General features: G+C 37.1%; 1 long non-coding RNA gene across 1 annotated transcript in view; it reads left to right on the top strand.

Annotated features, from left to right (window-relative positions):
* LOC110207983 (uncharacterized) overlaps nt 1-23,928 on the top strand; it is a 136,568-nt gene that overhangs the window by 914 nt on the left and 111,726 nt on the right. The gene's annotated exons all lie outside the window — the stretch shown is intronic.

Genomic DNA, 23,928 nt, shown 5'->3' with positions numbered 1-23,928 from the left:
TCAAAATCCTAGTTTGTTACCGGTCTGTACTGGAATTTTTGTTTTCATTTATTTTGATTACCCTAAATTACTCCCAATGTCCAATGGTCGACGTGGGACTGCAAAATCTGCCATATGGAAATGTAAGGAGGCTTTCAGGGGGTGGCCCTCCAGGGTTTTCTGAAGCCCTAGCCAGGCACAGTCCACCATTTCCATTTAGGGAGTACCTAAGCCCCTAGAGAAGATAATATGAAACAGTCAAATCAACTCAGCTCTTTGTTGAACACCATTTCTTTCTAGACTTTTTGACAGAGATGGAGAGGAAATCTGGCCATAGTCTGACATACACAATAGATTGGGAGAAGGGTTTCAAAAGATTCAGAGAAAAGATAAGTAGAGTCCTCAGATAAAGGTCTCATTTCTCAAATACTTATAGAACTTTGCCAAATTTATATGAATATGAGTCATACTCCAATTGATAAAGGGTCAAGGGATATGAACAGGCAGTTTTTCGATGAAGAAATCAAAACTATATATAATCATATGAAAAAGTGCAAATTAAAACAACTTTGAGATATCATCTTACACCTATCATGTTGGCTAAAATGACAGATACCCTTCAATTGGGGAATGGCTAAACAGGATGGGGTACATGATTGAGATGGAATATTACTATGATATAAGAAATGATGAGCTGATTGGTTTAGAAAAACATGGAAAGATTTGCACTATGAAGGAAGATGCTATCCACTTCCAGAGAAAGAACTGACAAATAGAAATAAGTGTAGGATGGTCTTACGTATATGTATATGTGTATATGTATATACATATATGTATATGTTTATAGATATGTTATGTGCATATATTTATACTTAATTGTAGCTTGTGGTGGGTAGAAAAAATAAGATTAAAAAATGCACTGCAGAGAGAAAAAGAAAACCTAGAAAGAAGCACAGAAAAGCTGGGTAGCTTTGAAAACAATGCATAGTATTGATTACATAGATTTTCTTGAAATGGAAATTTATTGTTTTAAATTGAATCCTCTCTTATGTTTACCTGTGTACATGGAAATGTTTTCTTGTTTCATATTTAAGTTTAAAATGAATAAAAAAAATTTTTTTAAAGATAGGTAGGATGTTGTGGACTAAAAGATCATGGAATTAAGGCCAGATAACATGTTGAATATGAGAACTTGATTGTTCTTATAAAAATAGTGCTAACGCTTAAAATCAGCTATTTCTGATAAGGGAAGTTAAGAATAAGCTATATTGGGAGCAAAAAGATCTTTAAAAGAGACAGGACCTTTGCTTGGAGTGGGATGGGGTGATGATAACTGACAACAGAGAAGACAAAACTGCTCAAATCTTATTTTGTTTCTGTTTATTAAAGAGAATGATCTTCACACTGGAATGACAAAACAAATATGACTAACAATGAGTTGATGCCCAAGTAACATAATGACAAAAGATCATCTGGTTGTTCTTGATTAAAGCAGTTAGCCTGGTCCAGATAGATTACATACTCAAATACTGAAAGAACTGGAAGGGATGTGACTGCTTATTCAGTCAGTGATATTTGAAAGATCATGGAAAACAAGGGAGATACCACAAGATTAGGAAAGGACTAATGTTGTTCTGATTTTCATTAAAAAAAAATGAGAGGAGAAAGAACAGTTTTTAAACTATAGGTCAATGAGCTTCACTTTCTGGGAAAATTCAAAAATATATCATTAAAGAGATGATTGGTGAGCCTCTAGAAGGGGAAATAGTGATTACAAAGAGCCAGTATGACTTCATCAGGAACAAGTCACAGAAGCAGCTAGGTGGCACAGTGGGTAAGCTCCAGCCTTGGAGTTAGGAGGACCTGAGTTCAAATGTGGCCTCGGACACATGACGCTTACTAGCTGTGTGACCTGGGCAAGTCACTTAACCCTGATTGCCTCACTAAAAAATAATAATAATAATAATAACCCCGATTGCCTCACCAAAAAGGAAAAAAAAAGAATACATCACGGCAAACTCATCTCATTTCTTTTTTCAATAGACATAAACTTGTAGATGAAAGGAATGCTGTGGATATATTTTACTCAGATTTTAACAAAGCTTTTAATAAAATACCACTTACTTTTCTTATGGAGAAGAGGGACAGACATAGACTAGATACAATTAGATGGATTTAGAACTGGTTAAATATTTGGACTCAGTATATGTTAGTAGTTCTATGTTAGCATGGCAGTATATTTCCAGCAGAGTACCCACAGAGATCCCTGCTTGATTCTCTGCTATTTAACATTTTATCATGGACTTTGATAAAAGCATATCATCAAATCTGGAGAAGATATTGGGCGGGATAGAGAAAATACTGGAAAATAAATTCAAGCTTCAAAAGATCTTGTCACCTGGCAGAGTTAAGGCAGGGACTCACTTCATCTCTCCCAAATTCCCCACCAAACAACTTTACAAACTTTATAACTTTACAAACAACTACAATAATGCCTCAAAACAAATTCTGGACTAGCAGAACCAACAAAAGGACAGTAAAACAATTTTCCAGCCCAAGACAGCTTAGAAGGTTGGTAGGAAAGGTATGTCTAACTGGGATGAGAAGGGAGTGCAGTCCAACACAGATCATGCCCTGGCAAGCCAGTAGTAGGCCTTCAGGGTGACTGAATCAGCCCACAGATTGTAAGGGAAGCAGGGTCAGAAAACTGGTAAGAAGGCAATTATAGGAAACCCTTTCTTTTCACTGGGTGCAGGATTCTGTTGCATTACTGATATGTGGTTCCAGTTCACTGTCTTAGAGTGAAGAGGATCACTGGAACCCTAGAACATTTGGCCCCAGGAGAGTCACAGTTATAGGGCTGAAAGAGTACAGTGTTTACTCACAGACCAGCGCACAAGCCAGGAGAATAGTGACCACACTTTTCTTTAGATCATACTACTTTTGAAGAACTGAAAACCTAAAGACACTGTCCACAAAACTAGCTCTGAAAATAGCAACAGAAAAAACCTGAAGCTTGGGACAGTGCTCTCTCTACCCTGGGAGCAGAGTACAACTTTAACATAAAGTTAAAAGTCAAGAAATACACTGGGAAAATGAGCAAACAACAACAAAAAAGAACCTGACCATAGAAAGTTACTATGGTGATAGGGAAGGTCAAAACATAAACTTAGAGGAAGACAACAAAATTGAAATAGCTACATCCAGAGCCTCAAAGAAATATGTGAATTGGTCTGGGGTCCAAAAAGGATTCCTGGAAGAGCTCAAAAAAGAGTTTTAAAATCAAATAAAAGAGGCAGAGAAAAAATGGGGAAAGAAATGACAGTGATGCAAAGAAATCATGAAAAATGAGTCAACAGCTTGATAAAGGAGACAAAAAAAATACTGAAGAAAGTAATCCTTAAAAATCAGAATAGGACAAATGATAAAAGAGGCACAAAAGTCCACTGAAGAGAAGAACTTAAAAAGCAGGAATTGCCAATAGAAAAGAGGGTACAAAAACTCACTGAAGAAAATAATTTCTTGGGGCAGCTAGGTGGTGCAGTGGATGGAGCATGGACCTGAAGTCAGGAGCACCTGAGTTCAAATCTGACCTCAGACCAAACACTTGACCCCTACTAGCTGTGTGACCTTGGGCAAGTCACTTAACCCTGATTGCCTCACTAAAAAAAAATAATAATTTCTTAAAAATTAGAATTAGGCAAGTGGAAGCTAATGAGTCCATGAGACATCAAGAAATAATAAAACAAAATCAAAAGAATAAAAAAATAGAAGATAATGTGAAATATCTCATTGGAAAAACAATTGACTTGGAAAACTAGATCAAGGAGAGCTGGTTTAAGAATTATTGGACTACCTGAAAGGCATGATCAAAGAAAGAGCCTAGATGTCATATTTCAAGAAATTATCAAGGAAAATTGTCCTGATATCCTAGAAACAGAGAATAAAATAGATGTTGAAAGAATCCACCAATCCCCTCCTGAAAGAGATCCCAACATGCATATTATAGCCAAATGCCAGAGCTCCTAGGAAAAGGAGAAAATACTGTAGGCAGCCAGAAAGAAATAATTCAAATATTGTGTAACCACAGTCAGTATAACACAAGATTTGGCAGCTTTTATGTTAGAGGATCAGAGGGTTTGGGATATGATATTCCAGAAGACAAAGGAGCTAGGATTACAACCAAGAATCACCTACCTAGCAAAACTGAGTATAATCATTCAGGGGAAAAATGAATATTTAATGAAATAGATGACTTTCAAGCATCCCTAATGAAAAGATCAGAACTGAATGGAAAATTTGATTTTCAAACACAATACTCAAGAGAAGTATAAAAAAGGTAAACAGGAAAGAGAAATCATAAGGAATTCAATAAGTTTAAACTGTTTACATTCCTACATGGGAAGATGCCTAAGAACTTTATCATTATTAGGGCAGTTAGAAGGAGTATACGTAGACTGAGGGCACCGATGTAAGTTGACTATGATGGTATGATATCTAAAAAAAAAATTAAATTAAGGGATGAGGAAGAGAGATGCACTGGGAGAAGGGAAGGGAGAGGTAGAATGAGGTAAATTATCTTACATAAAAAGCTTGAAAGAGCTTATACAGTGGAGAGGAAAATGGGGGTGGTGGTGGCAGATAATTCTTGAACCTTACTTTCATTGAAATTGGCTCAAAGAGAGGATAATATACACCCTCAGTTGAGTATAGAAATCTATCTTACACTACAGGGAAGTAGGAGAGGAAGGGAATAAGAGAAGGGGAAAGACTAATAGAAGGGAGGGTGGTTTAGGGAAAGTGGTGGCCAGAAGCAAGATACTCTTGAGGAGGGACAGGGTGAAAGGAGAGGGGGAGAAGGATAAACAAGGGGAAAATAGGATGGAGGGAAATGCACACTAATCATAACTGTGAAAAAAATTTATGGCAAGTTTCTCTGATAAAGATCTCATTTCTAAAATATAGAGAGAACTGAGTCAAATTTATAATACAAATCATTCTCCAACTGACAAATGTTCAAAGGACATAAACAGGTGGATTTCAGAAGAAGAAATCAAAGCTATTTATAGTCATATAAAAAATGCTCTAAATCACTTTTGATTAGAGAAATGCAAATTAAAACAGTTCTGAGGTATCATCTCATACCTATTAGATTGGATAATATGACAGAAAAGGAAAATTACAAATGTTGGAGGGGATGTGGGAAAATTGGGACACTGATGCACTGTTGGTGCAGTTGTAAACTGATCCAACCACTTTGTAGGGTAATTTAGAACTATGCCCAAATGGATATAAAACTGTGCATACCCTTTGACCCAGAAATACCACTACTAGGTCTGTATCCTAAAGAGTTAAGAAACAAAATATTTATAGCAGCTGTTTTTGTGGTGGCAAAGAATTGGAAATGGCGGGGATGTCTATCAGTTGGGGAATGGCTGAACAAGTTGTGGTATGTGATTGTGATGGAATACTATTATGCTATCAGAAATGATGAGCAGGTGGACTTCAGAAAAACCTGGACTTAATGAAATCATGCAAAGAGAAGTGAGAGGAACCAGAACAGTGTGCACAGTAATAGCAATAGTGCATAATGATCTGCTGTGAAGGACTTAGCTATTCTCAGAAATATAATGATCCTTGATATATTTACAAGTGAATTCTATCAAAGATTTAAAGAACAACTAATTTCAATACTATACAAACTATTTGGGAAAATACATGAAGGAGTCCTACCAAATTCTTTTTATGATACAAAATATGGTGCTAATACCTAAACCAGGAAGAGCCAAAACAGAGAAAGAAAATTATAGATTAAGTTCCCTAATGAATATAGATGCAAAAATTTTAAATAAAGTGCTCACAAAGAGATTCCAGCAACTTATCATGAAGATAATACAGTATGACAGGTAGGATTTATACCAGGAATTCAGGCCTGGTTCAATATTAGGAAAACTATCAGCATAATTGACCATATCAATAACAAAACTAACAGAAATCATATGATTATCTCAATAGATGCAGAAAAAGCTTTTGACAAAATACAACACCCATTCCTATTAAAAATACTAGAGAGCATAGGAATAAATGGAGCCTTCCTTAAAATGATAAGTAGCATCTATCTAAAACCATCAACAAGCATTATATGTAATGGGGATAAGCTAGAAGCATTTCCAGTAAGATCAGGGGTGAAACAAGGATGTCCATTATCACCAGTGTTACTCAATATTGTACTAGAAATGTTAGCTTTAGCAATAAGAGTAGAAAAAGAAATTGAAGGAATTAGAATAGGCAAAGAAGAAACAAAGCTATCATTCTTTGCAGATGGTATGATGGTATACTCAGAGAATCCTAGAGAATCAAATAAAAAAAACTACTTGAAATAATAAACAAACTTTAGCAAAGTTGCAGGGTATAAAATAAACCACATAAATCATTGGCATTTCTATATATTACTAACAAAGCCCAACAGCCAGAAATAGAAAGAGAAATTCCATTTAAAGTTACAATAGACATAAAATATTTGGGAATCTACCTGCCAAGACAAACCCAGGAACTATATGAACACAATTACAAAACACTTTTGACACAAATAAAGTCAGATCTAAATAATTGGGAAAACATCAGTTACTCATGGGTAGGCCAAGCTAATATAATAAAAATGACAATTCTACCTAAATTAATTTACTTATTCAGTGCCATGCCAATCAACCTCATCTGGAAGAACAAAAGGTCCAGAATATCAAGGGAATTAATGAAAAGAAATGCAAGGGAAGGTGGCCTAGCCATACCAGCTCTTAAATTGTATTATAAAGCAGCAGCCATCAAAACTGCTTGGCGCTGGCTAAGAAATAGAGTGGTGGATCAGTAGAATAGGTTAGGTACCCTGCTGTTTGATAAACCCAAAGACCCCAGCTTCTGGGATAAGAACTCACTATTTAGCAAAAACTGCTGGGAAAACTGGAAAATAGTATGGCAGAAACAAGGCATAGACCAACATCTTACACTGTATACCAAGATAAAGTCAAGTGAACACAATTTAGATATAAAGGCTGATACTATAAGCAAACCAGGAGAGCAAGGAATAGTTTACCTATCAGATTTATGGAGAACAGAAAAATTTATGACCAAACAAGAGATAGAGAACATTGTGAAATGCAAAATGGATAATTTTGATTATTTTAAATTGAAAAGGTTTTGCACAAACAAAGCCAACGCAACCAAGATTAGAAGGGAAGCAGAAAGCTGGGAGACAATTTTTATAACCAATGTCTCTGATAAAGGCCTCATATCTAAAATATGTAGAAAATTGAGTCAAATTTATAAGAATATATCAAAGGATATGAACAGGCAGTTTTCAGATGAAGAAATTAAAGCTATCTATAGTCATATGAAAAAATGCTCTAAATCATTATTAATTAGAGAAATGGAAATCAAAACAATTCTGAGGTACCACATCACACCTATCAGATTGGATAACGTGACAAAATGGGAAAATGAAAAATGTTAAAGAAGATGTGAAAAAATTGGAACATGAATGCATTATTGGTAGAGTTGTAAATTGATCCAACCATTCTGGAGAGTAATTGGAACAATGCCCAAAGGACTATAAAACTGTGCATACCCTTTGACCCAGCAATACCACTTCTAGGTCTGTATCCCAAGGAGATCATAAAAATGGGGAAAGGACCCATATGCACAAAAATATTTATAGCAGCTCTTTTTGTGGTGGCTAAGACTTGGAAATTGAAGGAAGGCCCATCAATTGGGGAATGGCTGAACAAGTTGTGGTATATGAATGTAATGGAATGTTTTGTTCCATAAGAAATGATGAGCAGAATGCTTTCAGAAAAACCTGGAAAGACTTACATGAACTGATGCTAAGTGAAATGAGCAGAACCAGAAGAACATTGTACATAGTAACAACAATGTTGTGTGATGACTAATGTTCATAGACTTGGCTCTTCTCGGCAATGCAAGGATCTAAGACAACTCCAAAAGACTCATGATGGAAAATGCTATCCGCATCCAGAGAAAGAACCTTAGAGTCTGAATGCAGATTGAAGCATACTATTTTCTCTCTCTCTGTCTTTGTTTCTTCTTTCTCATGGTTCTTCCCATTGGTTCTAATTCTTCTTTAGAACATGACTAATGTGACAATATATTTAATACGAATGTATATGTAGAGCCTACATCAGATTGCATGCCATCTTGGTGTGGGGGAGAAAATTTAGAACTCAAAATCTTATGGAAGTGAATGTTAAAAGCTAAGCAAAAATAAGCAAATTAATAAAAAATAAATTAAAATTAAAAAAGAAATATAATGATCCATGATGAAAAAATACTATCTACCTCCAGAGACAGATGGTGTCTCAATACAAATCAAAACATACTTTTAAAACTTTATTTTTCTCATTTTTCTCAACTGTAAAATAGGCATAGTAATAGCATCTACTTCCTCTCAGGGTTGTTGTAAGGATCAAATGAGATAATATTATCATGAGGGTACCAATGGAGTATAAAGGTTTTCTTTCAATTATCTTTTCCTTTTATAAATACTTTATTATATAAATGTGAAATATTAATAACAATATATAGTGGTGGTGGTGGTGGTGGTGGTAGTAGTAATGATGAGAAACAGCATAAAATGGTGGATAAATAGACATCCTTGGAGTCAAGAAGCACTGAGTTCAAGGCTTGCAACTGACATATTTGTTATATGACCCTCGGCAGGTCACTTAACCTCCAGATGGTCCGGGCTACTGTCTAGACCATAAGTTAGAAAGCAAGTGATGATCTGCACTGATAGAATTAGTTCCCTCACAGGTTCTCCTTGTATAAATGAAACCACATGACTAAAAAAATAAAATTATAGAAAAGACAGAAACTTGTATTTATTTTTTTTGATATAAATATTAGAAGACTGTGCAAAGAATTTCTCTTTTACAAAGCCAGTAATACTATCATATTGAATGAATGTTATGAGAATCTAGAAGGCTGAATATTTTGGTCTTTTCATCATGTATGATCATGGCAGCAATATTCCAAAATCTTCACAAATCAGACATGAATGTATATAGAAACATTTTGTGAAAACTCTTAAGAAGCTCTTATAGGTATTTCAATGATATGACAGATTAAATTTTATTTAAATAGTAATTGACTTTCCTAAAAAAAAAGCACCTTTTTTTAGAACTGAAAGGCCCTCAATAAGGATAGAAATCCTTTCTCTGCATTTCAATACATTAAGGAAAAGGGAAGAAGTAACTTGCAGTATGATCAATGATCAGCATATGTGAGAAGCAAAGACATTCTGATGAATACAAACTGGCTTTTGGGAAAGAAGGCTCCATTCCTCTTGCTGTATACCCCACAGAGTTGATTGGAGTGTGAAACCCCCTTTGAAGTCAGCAGGAATTCTGTACTTCAATTAATTCTCAAAGGAGGCAGACTCAGGCAGGATTAGAGTTTTGGGGGCCTTGGGTGAAAATAACACCTGGCCAGGAGATAGAAGGGGCCCTTCTTAGAGGCAATAAATACTACATGTAATAAATCTAGCTTAGTTTAGAACATTTAGAAAAAGGGGCCTTAAGATTTGATCCACATAATCAAATAAAGGATATAAGGAATAATCATTGAAAACAAATTACATTGAGTAAAAAGTTGAGTAATTGCAGAATCTAACTACATCATGGTAAATTGAAGATAGCTTGGTACAGGGGAAAGAGTGCTGACCCCGGAATCAGAGGAACTAGTTGCAAATTGTACCTCTGATGCTTGTTACCTGTATGACCTTAGGCAAGTCATTGAACTTTTCTGGGTCTGTTTCCTCAGCTATAAAATGAGGGGATTAAATTAGCCTCTGGTATTTACTTCAATTCAGCAGTTATTCTTCAAGGACCAATTATGCATAAAACAGCACCTAATGTTAGAAATCTGAATTCAGTTCAACAAATGTTTACAATATTAAGCATCTGTTTTATATAAATCCCTGTATTAGGTGCTGGCATCTGTCATCAAAGCTCAGCTCAGATGCTTCTTCCTAGAGAGGTATAACAGGACATAAAGACAAAAGACAGACATCACTGCCCTCAAACCTCTTATATTCCACTGGAGAATATAACATATTCATGGATAAGTAAATAAAAAGTTATTTGAGGAAGGAGAGAATTCTGATAACTGGGAGTTGGGGTAGGGGGTCAAGGGTGAGGGGAGGAAGGAACCAGGAAAGGTCTAAGCCAGGTGGTGGCATCTGAGCTGGGCCCTGAAGGAAGTTAAACATTCTAAGATGAGGAAATAAGCAGGAAGTCCACACCAACCAAGCAGGACAGCTTGGGCAAAAGCATTGGAGGCAGGAAATGGAATGGAATGAAGACCAGTTTGACTAAAGCATAAAGTGTGTACTGGGGAGCAATATGAAATCAGTCAGGTTGAGGAGTTTGTATTTTATGTTAGGGGCAACAGGGAACCAAGGAATTTTTTTGAGTATAGTGAAAGGTAAATGGTAGAAACCTAATAAATACTTTTAACACTGAACTAAATATAGGAGTATTCTGGTCATGCCTATGCTTTGGAAATATTCATTTTGCAGCTATGTGGAGAATGGATTGGAAGCATGAGACCAATTAGGAGTCTTGCAGTAATCCAAGTGAAAGGTGATGAGTTGGATCATGATTATGTGATTGCCAGGTAGGGGATAGATTTGGGAGATTTTGTGGAAACAAAATCAACAGGATGCTATTCCTATCTATGTGGCCTTGAACAAATTACTTCCTCTCTGTAGGACTCAGTTGCCTCATCTCTAAATAAGGGAATTGGGCAGTGTGATTTCAGTTACCAGTAAATTCTAAATTTATGATCGATGAGGACAGGAGGAATGAGAGAGAGAAAAAAGTTAAATATGACAGTGAAGTTGACCTGATATGTCCATGGCTAACACAGGAAGCAATAAATATAGGTCATTTTCTTTACAAGAAACAAAATGAAAGTAGTATAGCAGTTTGCTATACTTTGGGGGGAAAAAAGAGTATATTTGACAAAAAGACCTTGGAATTCTCCCATAATTATCCTGCTCTTTTATCACTATATATAATGTATATAAATTTATTATCACTAAGTTTTAAATATTTAAGGATTTAAGTATTTTAAATATTTAAAATCTTTTTTCCTCAGAATGAAATCCCTATACAAACAAAAGTATTCTGGAGGACTTCATAGACCTACAGCCAGATGAAACCTTAGAAATTTTCAAGGTAAACACCTCATTTTATAGATAAGGAAACTGAGACCCAGAAAGATAAAGTGACTTGCCGAGTTTAATTTAGGTAGTAAAGTTGAGATATGGACTCTCTGACTCCAAATCCAGGACTGTCTCCTCTCTACCACATTGTCTCTTTTCAGCCGGATATTTTTTGGGGTCATTCTCTATTAAAACCAAAGCATTTTTAGAATTCTTCATCTTATTTGATCTTTGCAACAACCCTGAGTGGTAAGTGCTATTATTATCCTCATTTTACAGTTAAGGAAGCTGAAGTTAAGTGACTTGGCTAAGGTCATACAGCTAGAGTCTAAGATGGGATTTGAACAAGGGTCTTCCTGACTCCAAGCCTAGCAACACCAGCTGCCAAGGCAGATAGGAAGAGATGAGCAGAACTGCTATTCTCGTCTAATTCTGACCGATAAGGAGGAAATGGTTGGAAAAGTTGGACAAATTCAAAGAACCTGGCTGGATACAGGGAAGGGTAAGACAAAATGAAATAATGTTTCTCCTCCAGGAGTTTCTATTTTGCTGGAAGGATTAGACATACACATAGATAAATTAATACAACATAATGTAAAGTCATTTCTAGAAGTCAAGAGCAGGGAGAAATAGAGAGAGGAACTCTTTCTGGGAAAGGCCTGTAGCAGGAGTTTGCATCTGAGTGATTCTTAAGGGGTGTGTGTGTGTGTGTGTGTGTGTGTGTGTGTGTGTGTGTGTGTGAAAGAGAGAAACAGAGAGAGAGAGAGAGGGAAAAAGATAGATCCCCTTTTGACAGTCTGGTGAAAACAATGGATCCTTCTTAAAATAATGTTCTTAAATGAGGCAGCTCAGTGGCAAAACTGGATAGAGTGCTAGATTTGGAGCCAAATCTGAATTCAAATCCAACCTTAGACACTTTCTATGTGACCCTGAGCAAGTTACTTAAGCTTTCTCCACCTCCATTTCCTCATCTATAAAATGGGAATAATTGTACCTGTGGCAGGTGAAAGATGAAATGACTGAGGAAACAAAGGTTCAAGCTTCCAAGCATATCCATTCCAAGTATATCCATGCATGCCAATAAAATCAGGACCAGCAGCCTTCCTCAGCTTTGACAATGGACCCTGAATACAGGGGAAAATGGGCTTTTATACATTAAAAATAATCCAAAAAGACCAGTTAATTAAAAAGGAAACAATTAGGATATAACATTGAATAATCTGATTTCTAATTGAAGGAAAGATTAGGGACTTCCCAAGTTGGGAGAAGGAAAGCAAACAGGTATAATTCCCTGAAATCAGAAAAGGAGGTGTCCTACCCCCCACAAATGTCTGTGTACAATCAAAGCAACATGGAAACAATATCTGATTGATCAGTACAGGGCCAGTTTTTAAATAGGACAGATGGATTGCTTGAGATGTATTATTGTGAGAAAACTCCTTGCATCAATCTTCAAATCTGACTGGGTTTCTGGTCAGCATAATCTAATTAAGAGTCTTAGTTAAGGGTCTCTAACCAGCAGGTAGAGATGGTCCAGCTTCCTACCCATGCAGGGCTAGGTTTAAACAATGCAACAAAGTGCTCTCATAATTCCCACAATTGAATAAATTTTCTCACAGGACGGAAATTGGACTAGAGCCGTAACTGAATAAAAAAGGAACTGAGCTAGCTCCAGAATTGAGTCACATGATGGAGATAGTATGGTTCACTCAATGCCACTACCACTTGCTGCTCCAGTCCCCTTAATTCCCTCACATCCATCTCACAGGATTGTTGTGAGGATCAAATGTGTTATCATCTGTAAAGTGCTTTGTAAACCTTAAAAATGCCACATAAATACTAGCTTTAGTATGCATAAAATAAAATATATAAGATTACAAAGGAAACCAATTATATTAAAATATGGTTATTGATTTTTTTTTTAAGTTCAGAGACCCCAGTTAAAAATCCCTGCTTTAAAGGAAGCATTCCAGTTACAGGGAAGATACTTGAGCACAGAAGTCTGGGAATAGAATAGCATGCACAGAGCATAGCTAGGTCCTCAGTCTGACTGGAATGGAGAATATCTAAAGGTGAGTAATTTGAAAGAAGATTAGAAAGGTAGTTGGGAGCCAGGCTTCAAAGAGCTGTAAATGCCAGGCTGAGGAATTCATATGTTAATATCCTAGAGGCAATAAAAAGCCCCTGAACATTTTTGGGGGGAGAGAGGGAAAGACATAGTTGGGTCTATATTTTAGGATTATCAATTTGACAGCTGTTTGTTGAGTGTATTGGAGAGGGAGAGACAATGGGAACATTGGAAGAAAGGAGAGAAATGCCTAGCATGGTCTGACACATCTACTAGACTTTAAGAAAGAAATTCAAAGAGAAAGATAGTGGAATGCTGTTTTTGACCAGATGAGATATCTGTGAAGTAATCAAGAATGAAATTCTAAAAATTAAATTACAAAAGATCCCAAAGGAGATGAAAGAAGTCAGGTAACAAAAGAAAGTAATGTGACTAGAATTTTAAAAGGCTTTGTATAATAATAGTTGGAAGCAATGGCAAATAAGAACAAATTCAAAGTAATGGCAAGATCCTATAAGAATATTGTCAGAAAGGGTATACCCTTTCACTAAGATCACTAAGACTTAAAGAAATTATGTGTATGTGTTGACCCAGAGATTTCTCTACATAAACTCTATCCCCAAAGGGGTTATTTACTAGCAGGTTTTTAAAAACTCCATCTGTACAAAAATATTCATAGCAGTATTTTTTTTAATAACTAAAAGGTAAAAACAACATGCATTTCCAATGATTGGAGAGTGGCTGAACAAATAATAATGCAGAAATATAATGGAATAATAGTTCACCATAAGGAATGATAGATGTGAAGAGTTCAGAGGAACACAGAAAGATGTATAAAGTGACAGCATGAAGAAAAGAGAGACAAAGAAAAACCACATACAATGATGATGACGATGCAAATGAAACCAGCACAACTGGCTAAACACAATATTAAGTGCAAGAACATACCATGTCATAGGTAAAGAATGTGTTCTCCTTTTTGTTAATAATAAATTTAACTTTCTTAATAGGGGAAATGTTCTCTGTAGGGGAGTTATGTGAGTGTTTGAAAGTTAAAACAATGAATCGATATTTTTTTTAAATATTGGGGATAACGAAAAATATTAGTTTGGAGGGGGCAAGAATAACAGCTGATGTTTGTGCAGTGCTTTAAAATATATGACTGTTAAACATTCAATACAGTAATCTCTGAGGAAAGGGCAATGGAGGGGTGCATAATGGATATAAACAGGTTGTGACTTTTATCCACTTTGAAAAGTTCCAGAGTAAAGGATATCACTAGGGAAACATCTGAGTTAAAAAGAGATGGCTTGGTCTCAAGGTGTGAACAATGGATTAAAGGTGCACAGCGCCAACACTCCACTGATATCTTTCCCGGGTCAAGTGTGAGGAGAAAATGGAGAATGCCCCTAGCATGTCTGTGTGTAGTGAATTTATTGGAGGGCATGGATAAGTCTCACAAGATGATTAAGAATACATACGTTGCAATCTGTGGCATTGGAGGAAACATCTAAATCAACTAAGTCACATATTCTTTTGAGTAACATCTGTAAAAGCAATCCAGATCCATTTGTATGGCCAGCATTGTAGTCTATACATAGCACCTTTTTCCCAGTTCAAGACTCCCTTTCTCAATACAGTCACATGGTACATGACTTTAAAATGAAAGGAAATAAATCAAGCATTCCTGTATGACCACAGCCACTTCTAGTTATTTACTAAACCTCCTCCTAATTGCTCTCCTAGATCTTTGGGTGTGGCTAGGAGAACATTTTGTAACAGGATAATAAGCTACAAAAAGCAAAAGCAGGAGATACAAATCAGTCTTCTCTACCTACACTGACACAGTGGAGATTCTCAGGATCCTCTCTGCTTTTTAGCTCCTGGTCTCCAGCTCCAGTATCTGGTTCTCTTCTACAATGTAAATCTGTGGACAGCTCACCAGCCTTTGACTCTCTGGCCATGATAGTAGTAGGGGAAGCACCCACAACTGCCATAACCCCTGCTGCTTCATCATGGGGAGTCTACCTCATGGAAGCTTAAGAAACTCATTCCACAGTTAGCAAAATATAGAAAGGAAGCCAATCAGGGACTACACAGAATACAAATTACGTGCTACTTTATCATAGGACTTCTTCCTTTTTGAGAGGATAAAGAGTTAAAAAAGGAAAATCTATAGGTCAAGTCAATTAGCATTTATTGAGCTCCTACTGTATGCCAGGCATTATACCAAGCTCTGAGGACACAAAGAAGAAAGGAAGGAAACAAGCATTTATTAAGCACCAGAAAGTGCCAGAATTTGTACTTTATAAATATTTAATTCTCTCAACAACCTTGAGATGTAGATGATCCTCATTTTATAATTGAGGAAGCTAAGGCAGACCCTTTGCTCATGGTCTCACAGCTAATATGTGTCTGAGGTTGGATTTGAATTCAAGTGTTCCTTACTCCAGGACTGGCATTCAGGCCACTGCTCACAATCTAATGAATTACAATAAACTTGCACCCCCGATCTCAGGATGTTGTGAGGAGGGCGCTTTGCAAACCTTAAAATGATATAAATGTGAGATTTTTACAAAGTGAAATAGGCCATAATACAGGCAATTAAAGCAGAAAATTCATGAACAAGATTTTTTCTTTATGATCTTAATCATTTATTAGTCCTGCACTGCCAGTAAGACAGTAATGTTGATTACAGATGTTTATAGATAAAACACTGAATTACTTTGGATCTCTACTTACAGAGGCATCAGTATAATGGACAGGAAGCAGGATACTGGAGTTCTAGCTACATGACACTGGGTAAGTCACTTGACACCTCCCAGGGTCTGTTTTTTTGTCTATGAAATAAAGGAATTGGACTAGATAACTCTAATGTCCATAAGCCTCTGAAAATGAAAAATGTGTGAAATTATACTGGGCAAATAAAAATCCATTATCATTTATTTATTAATAATAACTATTTTACTCCAATTTACTAATAATTTACACTAATGACAAATGCTTAGTTAAGGCAAGCAAATGACTAGAGCAGATAACATTATAATCTATGTTTGAATTAATGAACCCTAATCGCTGTTCCCGATATATAGACATCCTAGAAGGTAAGAATTGAGCTGACTGTCAGGGGTTCAAATGGAAATAATGGAGGTGAAGAAAAATGGGTAGGTGTTCAGATCTTCAGTTCAAGACAGTAGTATGGAGGATATAAAAATGTAGTTGTATTTTAAAAGACAAAAGAGATGGTAGCACCTATTCTCTGTCACAGAGTGGTAGAGCTAGAAGGGGCTTTGTCAGAAAGACAAAATTGGAGGTCCCCCCAGAAGGCTAGTGAAAGGCCTGGAGCACATCCCTTTAATGGGTAGAGAAAAATAGACTTGGAGGGAACATGACAGCTATTTTCAGGTACCTAAAAAGCTGTCATATCTAGAGGGATTCAACTTGCTTGACCCCAAAGGGCTCAATTAGGAGCAATGGGTGAAAATTGAAGAGAAGCAGTTTTAGATTTAATAAAAGAAAAAGCACCCTATTAGAGCTGTCCAAAAGTGGAACTGAGCTGCTTTAGCAGATCGTGGGGTCTGGCTCACCAGGAGTCTTCAATAGTAAACAAATGACTCATCTTTTGTTGAAGTTGTGGTTAGAGGGATTCTTATTCAGACTAGATGGCCTCAGAGACCTTCTAATTCTTAGATTCTATGACCATTAGAAAAATTCTTGTCTAAGCAGATTTGAACTCAAGAGGAGGAACAATCCCAACTCTAGGCCCTGTACTCTATCCACTGCACCATCTAGTTGTCCAAAAGTCAGGCAGGCTTAATTCAAATCTGACTTCAGATACTTTTTAGCTGGATAACCATGGGCAAGTCACTTAACTTCTATTTGCCTTAGTTTCCTCAACTGTAAAATGGGGATAATAATAGCACCTATGTCATAGAATTGTTGTGAGGATGAAATGAGGCAATATTTTTTTAAGTAGATACTATATAAATGCTTATTCCCTTTCCCCTCTTACTTTCCCTCGCCTGGAATAGAGGCAGCCTTTCATAAGAAAATATGTCTAAAGTAGAGACAACCACTCTATTGTGAATGAAAACTCTAGGTTTTGTATAAGGTTTACCTGGTTAATAGATCATAAATTTTTGGTGCTGGAAAGGGCTTTGAGATTGCCTAGCATGGTTCCATTTTATAGCTGCGGAAACTAAGCCCTATAGCATATGGTCCAAGCTAATTGCTAATATGTAATAACTAGTTGAATTCAAAGACTTGCTATCAAGCTCACATTATGTTGTGACTGTGGCTAAAGGATGCCAAACATCTAGTTTGTCAAAAATGGCATATGGGTACATAATTTAGCTAAATATTTCATAGGATTGTTGATTTAGAACTGTAAGGAACCCTAGAGATTATCTAATCCAATCCCATTATTTTACATATAAGAAAACTGAGGTCATTTACATGAGACTCAATTCATACTCAGTCCAGCCTTATAGACTTATCACATACACAAACATGTATTAAATACCTGTAGAGCCATGTTCAGCACTTGGAGATGTACAAAGCTTAATGGTTCTTATCCTCATGGAGCCTGTAGTCTACTAATATTAACTTAATATTATAGTATTGATGCCCATCAGTATTGACAAATAATTATTTAATTTCTATATTCACTAACTCTATCATTTATTTAATCAATCTTTCCGTGAGATGATACAAAGACATATCAGATGGGAATTTTGCCTTCTCAAAGCCATCATTAAATTGTGAATTAGTAGTCATTCTATTTCCAAATCAATACAGAACCAGGCAAGATAACGAAGGAAAGAAAATTCAAATTAACAAAATAAATGTCATATGATTCAACTAATAAATCTCTAAATAGATCAATGCCTTCCTAAACAAATTAGTATTATTAACTCATTAAATTTAAGATAAAAAGACCAGAGTGCTTTGAGACTACTCTCTTAGGGTCTCAGTCTGAGTGACAGTCATATAATATCACCTTCCATGAAGCACCTCTCTCCAAGAATCCTATGGTGAGTGCCTTTGAAAAGCTCTGTGCTTTCAGTTCTATTCTGGGACTAAGACCTTTGTAATTCAAACAATAAGTGTTTGTTCAACTGTGTATGCATAGTACTGCTCAGGATGCTATGAAGGACAGAGATGAAGAACGTTCACTTGCAGGAGTTTATCACTGAGTTATGTCAATACAACACATACATGACACAATCTGTTTATTACATTGTAATATGTTGGGATTTTATTCATTTTGGATGTGTATTAGCAGAGAGTGTCACGGATTCTTGAGCGGGAAAACAACTTTATGAAAATAGATAAAGAACATTAATCTGGAAGTGGTATGTGCTGGTTTTTTGTTTGTTTTTAATGAGTTTTTGAAGGGGGAGCATGTGGGGAGGGAGAGACTACAAGACTACCTCTCTGAAATCCAATAGTTGACAACAGATGCTATCTCCAGTAGGTGTGATGATTTGAGAAACAAAATAATAGAATAGGATCATAGATTTACACTTGGAAAGGACTTTATAGAGATCATCTTGTTCAACCCCCTCACTTTATGAATGAAGAAACAGAGACCCTGAGAGGTCAAAAGACTTGCCCAAGGAGAGCTGAGATTCAAACTCAGGTCCAATGACTTTGAATCCAATTTTCTTTTCATACCTTGATGCCACCATGACAAGCTTACTTGATTATTATGAGTAAGCAGAGCTTTTAAGAATCATGAAGATAATCATACCTATACTTGCTGAATTGTGAGCTCCTGGAGGACCAGATCTTCTCCTGTTTTCACTCACTGGACTTAAAGCAGGTGCCTTGCATATGCTAGGCACTCAATAAGCATGTTGTTAAGTGGACATCAGAATTGTCTGTCCAAAGATGCTCCAGGAGTTTAGGAGCCCTCTAGAAGCTGCTAACCTCTCTTGTTTATAGTTATCTGTAGAGTATGTTATTTATTCCACAGTATGAGGAATAGGATGGTACATGGATAAAAGCATAGACAGCAGTTTTTGCTACATGTGGGCAAGTACTCTGGGATGCTCTCCACAGCTCCTGGACTGCCAAAGCTACAAGGAGACAGCTGAATCAAGGAAGGGGCAGTTCATTCCACAGGCACTACCTCTAGGTTATTTAAGGAGCTCAGATAATAGAAAGAGGAAAATGTCTCTTAAATCAAATGAATCCCTTTGTGGTGGTGAAAAAATATGTTATGAAAGGCAGTGAAAGGAGTACAGAAAAGAAATTGGTTGAGAGTAGGAGGCTCAGTACAAATGCTGAGTTTATGCTTTCTGATTCTGGTTTCTTTTCCTTGTATTCATAGGATCTTAGAATTAAAGGTAAAACAGACTTTAGAAACAGTGTAGCCCAACCCCCTCATTTTACAACTGAGGATCAGAGAAGCTTGATGACCAGGCTAAGATAAGATAGATAGTAAGAAAGTGAGGATTTGAACTCAGGCAGCTGATGACGCAGTGGGTAGAGTACTAGGCCTGCATTCAGGAAGACCTGAATTCAAATCTAACCTTAGACACTTACTAGCTGTGTGACTCTGGGCAAGTCACTTAACTTCTCTTTGCCATGGTTTCCTCAAATGTAAAATAAGGATAATAGAGCACCTACCTCAAAGAGTTGTTATAAGGATTCAAGGAAATGATATTTGCAGAGCACTCAGTATAGTGCTTGGTGCATACTAAGAGCTATATAATATATAAATTCCCTTCTCCTCCCCTTCCCCTCAGTTCTTCTGACTCCAGAACCAGCCCCCTTTCTACCATACTATGCTATGGTTTAATTGTATAAGGCACAGCATCCACAGACGTCTCTGTGGAGTCAGGGTTGTGGGTTATGTTGCTTCAAAGCCCACCCACAGCATAAAACAAAATCTAACCTATTACTACTTAGCTGAATTGCACCACCTGAGTTTACTACTGATTTTCTCTTTTCCCTAGAGAAAGGGAATCCTGAGTAGGCACTGGGCATACATGGATAATACCTGGTGATTCGATCCTGAAACAGTCACCTGCAACCTCTCATGTTATACAGCAGAGAATACAGAGCACAGAAAGACTGAAATCAGGGAACTTACCTTGGAGGCTATTTAGGTAATATTGGTGTGAGGTTATGGACTAGGTTGGTGGCTACAAAAAAAAAAAGGGGATTGAACCTAGAAAACATTACAGAGGAAAATTTAGTCAAATTTAGTGTCTAGATGTTGAGGGGCAGGGGAAAAGACAACTAGTGGGAGAACAAGAAGTTGAAAGGTAATGCCAAAGATGATAATGTGAAGAAGAATGATGGTGCTGTTTGTTGAGGAAGTGTATCTCTTCAAGAAGGAAAATAATTGGAAGAGAGGCAGCTAGGTGGCACAGTGGATAGAGCACTGGTCCTGGAGTCAGAAGGACCTGAGTTCAAATCTGGCCTCAGACACGTAACACTTACTAGCTGTATGACTCTGGACAAGTCATTTAACTCCAATTGCCTCACAAAAAAAGGAAAATAATTAATTGGATTTTTAACATGTTGAGTCTCAGATCCATGTGAAGATACTCAATGGGTATTAAGAGACGTTAGAATGATGAGTAAAATATGAATAGTCATAGTAGACATGGATCTGGGGTTATAAGGATAGTGGTGATGGGCTCTCAAGAAAAGTACATAAAGGGAGAAAACAAGAGGAGTAAGGGTTAAAGCTAGAAGGACAGTTCATTCTTAGAGATCAATAAAAAGGAGATGTATTTGCTAAAAGAGACCAACAAAAGGTCATCAAGAAGAACCAGAAGATTGATTCTTCACAGAAGCTAAGAGAGGAGAGGTTCAAAAAGGACCTAAGGAGGGAGTGATGGGGAGAGAGCATGGCATAGTCAGTTTAGTCAACAAGCATTTATTACGTGCCTGCCATGTGTCAGGCACTATACTGAACACTGGGGATACAAAGAAAGGCAAAAACACTGTCCCTGCCCTCAAAGAACTCACATTCTAGTGGGAGAGATAATGTGCCAACTATGTAGATACAAGCTATATATAGAGTAGATGAAAGGTAACCTCAGAGGTAAGATATCAGGGACAGGGACTGGAAAAGGTTTTCTGGTGAAGGTGGGATTGATAGGAATCATGAAGGAAGACAGAGAAGTCAGTAGGCAGAGGTGAGGAGGGAAGGCATTCCAGATATCAAGGACAGCCACTGAAAACGCAAGGAATCAGGAAATGGAGTAATGTACTTGAGAAACAAGAAAGAAAGGCAGATGTTTCCAGATTATAGAAGGAGTAAAGTGTAAGAAGATTGGAAAGTAAAAAGGAAAAAGGTTTTGAAGAGTTTTAAATGCCAAACAGAGCGTATGTTTGATCCTGAAGATAATAGAACCATTTGGATATACGCTTGTGGTAAAGTCTAGAACTATTGGTCCAGAGGTTCCCTTTTGTACTTCCCTTTATAGTGTAGTTCTCTCATTTATAGGAACGCTCGCTATGCAATGAAAATCAGATTATGTTTATCTGGAGGCAAAACACATTATAAAAGTACAGACAGAAAATAAACAAGATTTAAGGGTAAGTAATGCCAGTTCACCAAGCAGTGATGAGGCAGGGAAGAAGGAGGAAGTATATAGGCAATAAATTCACTGTTTCCAGTAAGGCAGCAAATTCTGTCCAGGCTAATCACTCCTTTAGCAGGTCACTGAGTGATACAAGTCTCTAAAAGATCATGATTTTATTCAGTTCAGGGTTATAGTGCCTTTCCCTTGTGATCCTCCACTGGCCATGGGGCATATCATTCCCATCTCCCTCCCACTAAGTTCTGGATTTCTCCTATACTGCTGCACTTCCTCCTACATTATCCTTTGGTCCCTCCTTCCATCTGGAAAAAACAACATCTCATCAGCCCCTTTTACTAAAAGGGGCCTTAAAGGGAACCAGAAGAAATTAATTTAGGCCACTACAGTGGCTATGTGACCTCTGGTAATCTAATTCAGTTCAGTTCAGTTCAATTCAATAAAATAAAATTACTGTGGTGGCTTATGCAGGTTAGCCTCTCTCCTGTCTGTGTAGGACCATATTTGTAAGACAGGATCTGCTTCCAGATAAAAGAAGGAATCTGTAGACTATGAGGAGACAGAGAGACACTGAACTTCATTTCACTCTATAGAGAAAACTGTGCGTCATTGTGGTCCTTACAGGGAACCTCATGCACTGAGGAGCCAGTGTCAGACAGTGATGCTGAAATGGCAAATGAACCACAGTAGAGAAAAGTAGACCCATAGACCTTGTCCTGGCCGCTCCTAAAAAGAGTGGTACACAGAGTATGATTTTTACCAAGGCCTAAAGGACAAGACCTAGAGAGAATTTGTGAGAAACCCTCCCTAAAAGTGCCAGGATCATGTCAGGGGTTGACACATAGGTTACATTGTAGTCAGTGTAATATATTCAAGTATGGTATAGTGAGTGGAGAACCATGTTCAGAGATAGTCCAGCCTCTGACACACACTCTCTTTGTGACCCTGTACAATGCCCTTGGCCTTTTGGGGAGTTTCCTTATCATGAGTTTCCTACACTGATGAAATCACACATCAAGGCAAAAATTACAAATAGCGAGGATGGGAGGACTTATATAGGATTTTTGGGAAATGAATCATTAAAAAAGACCTTTATTACAGTCATGTCAAGAGCTCTATGAGAAGCAGAGCAACGCATACATTTATGACTTGTGATAATGATAATGTTATCCTTCAGAGGATGGAGAAAGCAAGAGGAAAAGCAGTAAGAGGAGCTGATAATGTGAACCTGATTTTAATCCATAAGGAGGAACTATCTTGCTAAAGTAGAAATGACAGGAACCTTGGGGACAAGTGACCACTTAGACATAGAGTTTGTGAGAGAAGAGAAGCTCAGCTGTATCTATTGTGTCCCTAGATTTGGGGAGAGAATATTATAAAGGGATCAGAGAAAAGATGGGCAGGATCAATTGGGGGAAGTGGCCCAAGAGAGAGGAAGTTCTTAAAAGCATGAAGTTCTGAAGACAAAAGCAGAAATGATTCTAGGGAAGAGGAAATTGAGGTGGGGGTGGAGAGAACTTGGCAATCAAGTCAGATCTTATAAAAGATAGGAATAAGGGTAGGTAACTAAAGTCACACCATCTTGTAAGAATAGTATTAGGAATGCTAAAGCCCCAAATGAGCTGAGGCTGGTGATGAATGTTAAAGGGAAAAAAAAAACCAACCAGCTTCTTTAGCTTGGTCAAGGGGCAAGGAGAATTTTAAAGAAGGGATAGGACCTACTTAAGATGGCTAGGAGAATGGCAGGATGATGGTGGGAAAACTGAACTGTTAAACTTTTATTTTGCTTCTTCTTTTTCTTCTGAGGAGAATGATCTTTGGACTGGGAAGAGTAGAGCAAAATTGGTGTACAAGAAGTGGAAATCCATGATAAGTGAGAATATAAAACCTACCTTCCTTCAGTGAATTCATGTCACCAGACCTAGATGAACTACATCCTAGGCTATTGAAATAACTGGTAGATGTGATTCTTAAGCCACTGTCAGTTTTCTTAGAAAGATCATGGAGAATGAAAGAGGTACCAATTGACTGGAGAACGTTAAATACCACAATTTTCAAAAAAGGAAAAGGGTGGAGCTTGAAAA

This window comes from Phascolarctos cinereus, unplaced genomic scaffold, assembly GCF_003287225.1.
Source record: "Phascolarctos cinereus isolate Bilbo 61053 unplaced genomic scaffold, phaCin_HiC Scaffold_4;HRSCAF=312, whole genome shotgun sequence".
NCBI lineage: Eukaryota > Metazoa > Chordata > Mammalia > Diprotodontia > Phascolarctidae > Phascolarctos > Phascolarctos cinereus.
The sequence above is the reverse complement of the archived record's forward strand: the minus strand, read 5'-3'. Positions and strand labels throughout refer to the sequence as shown.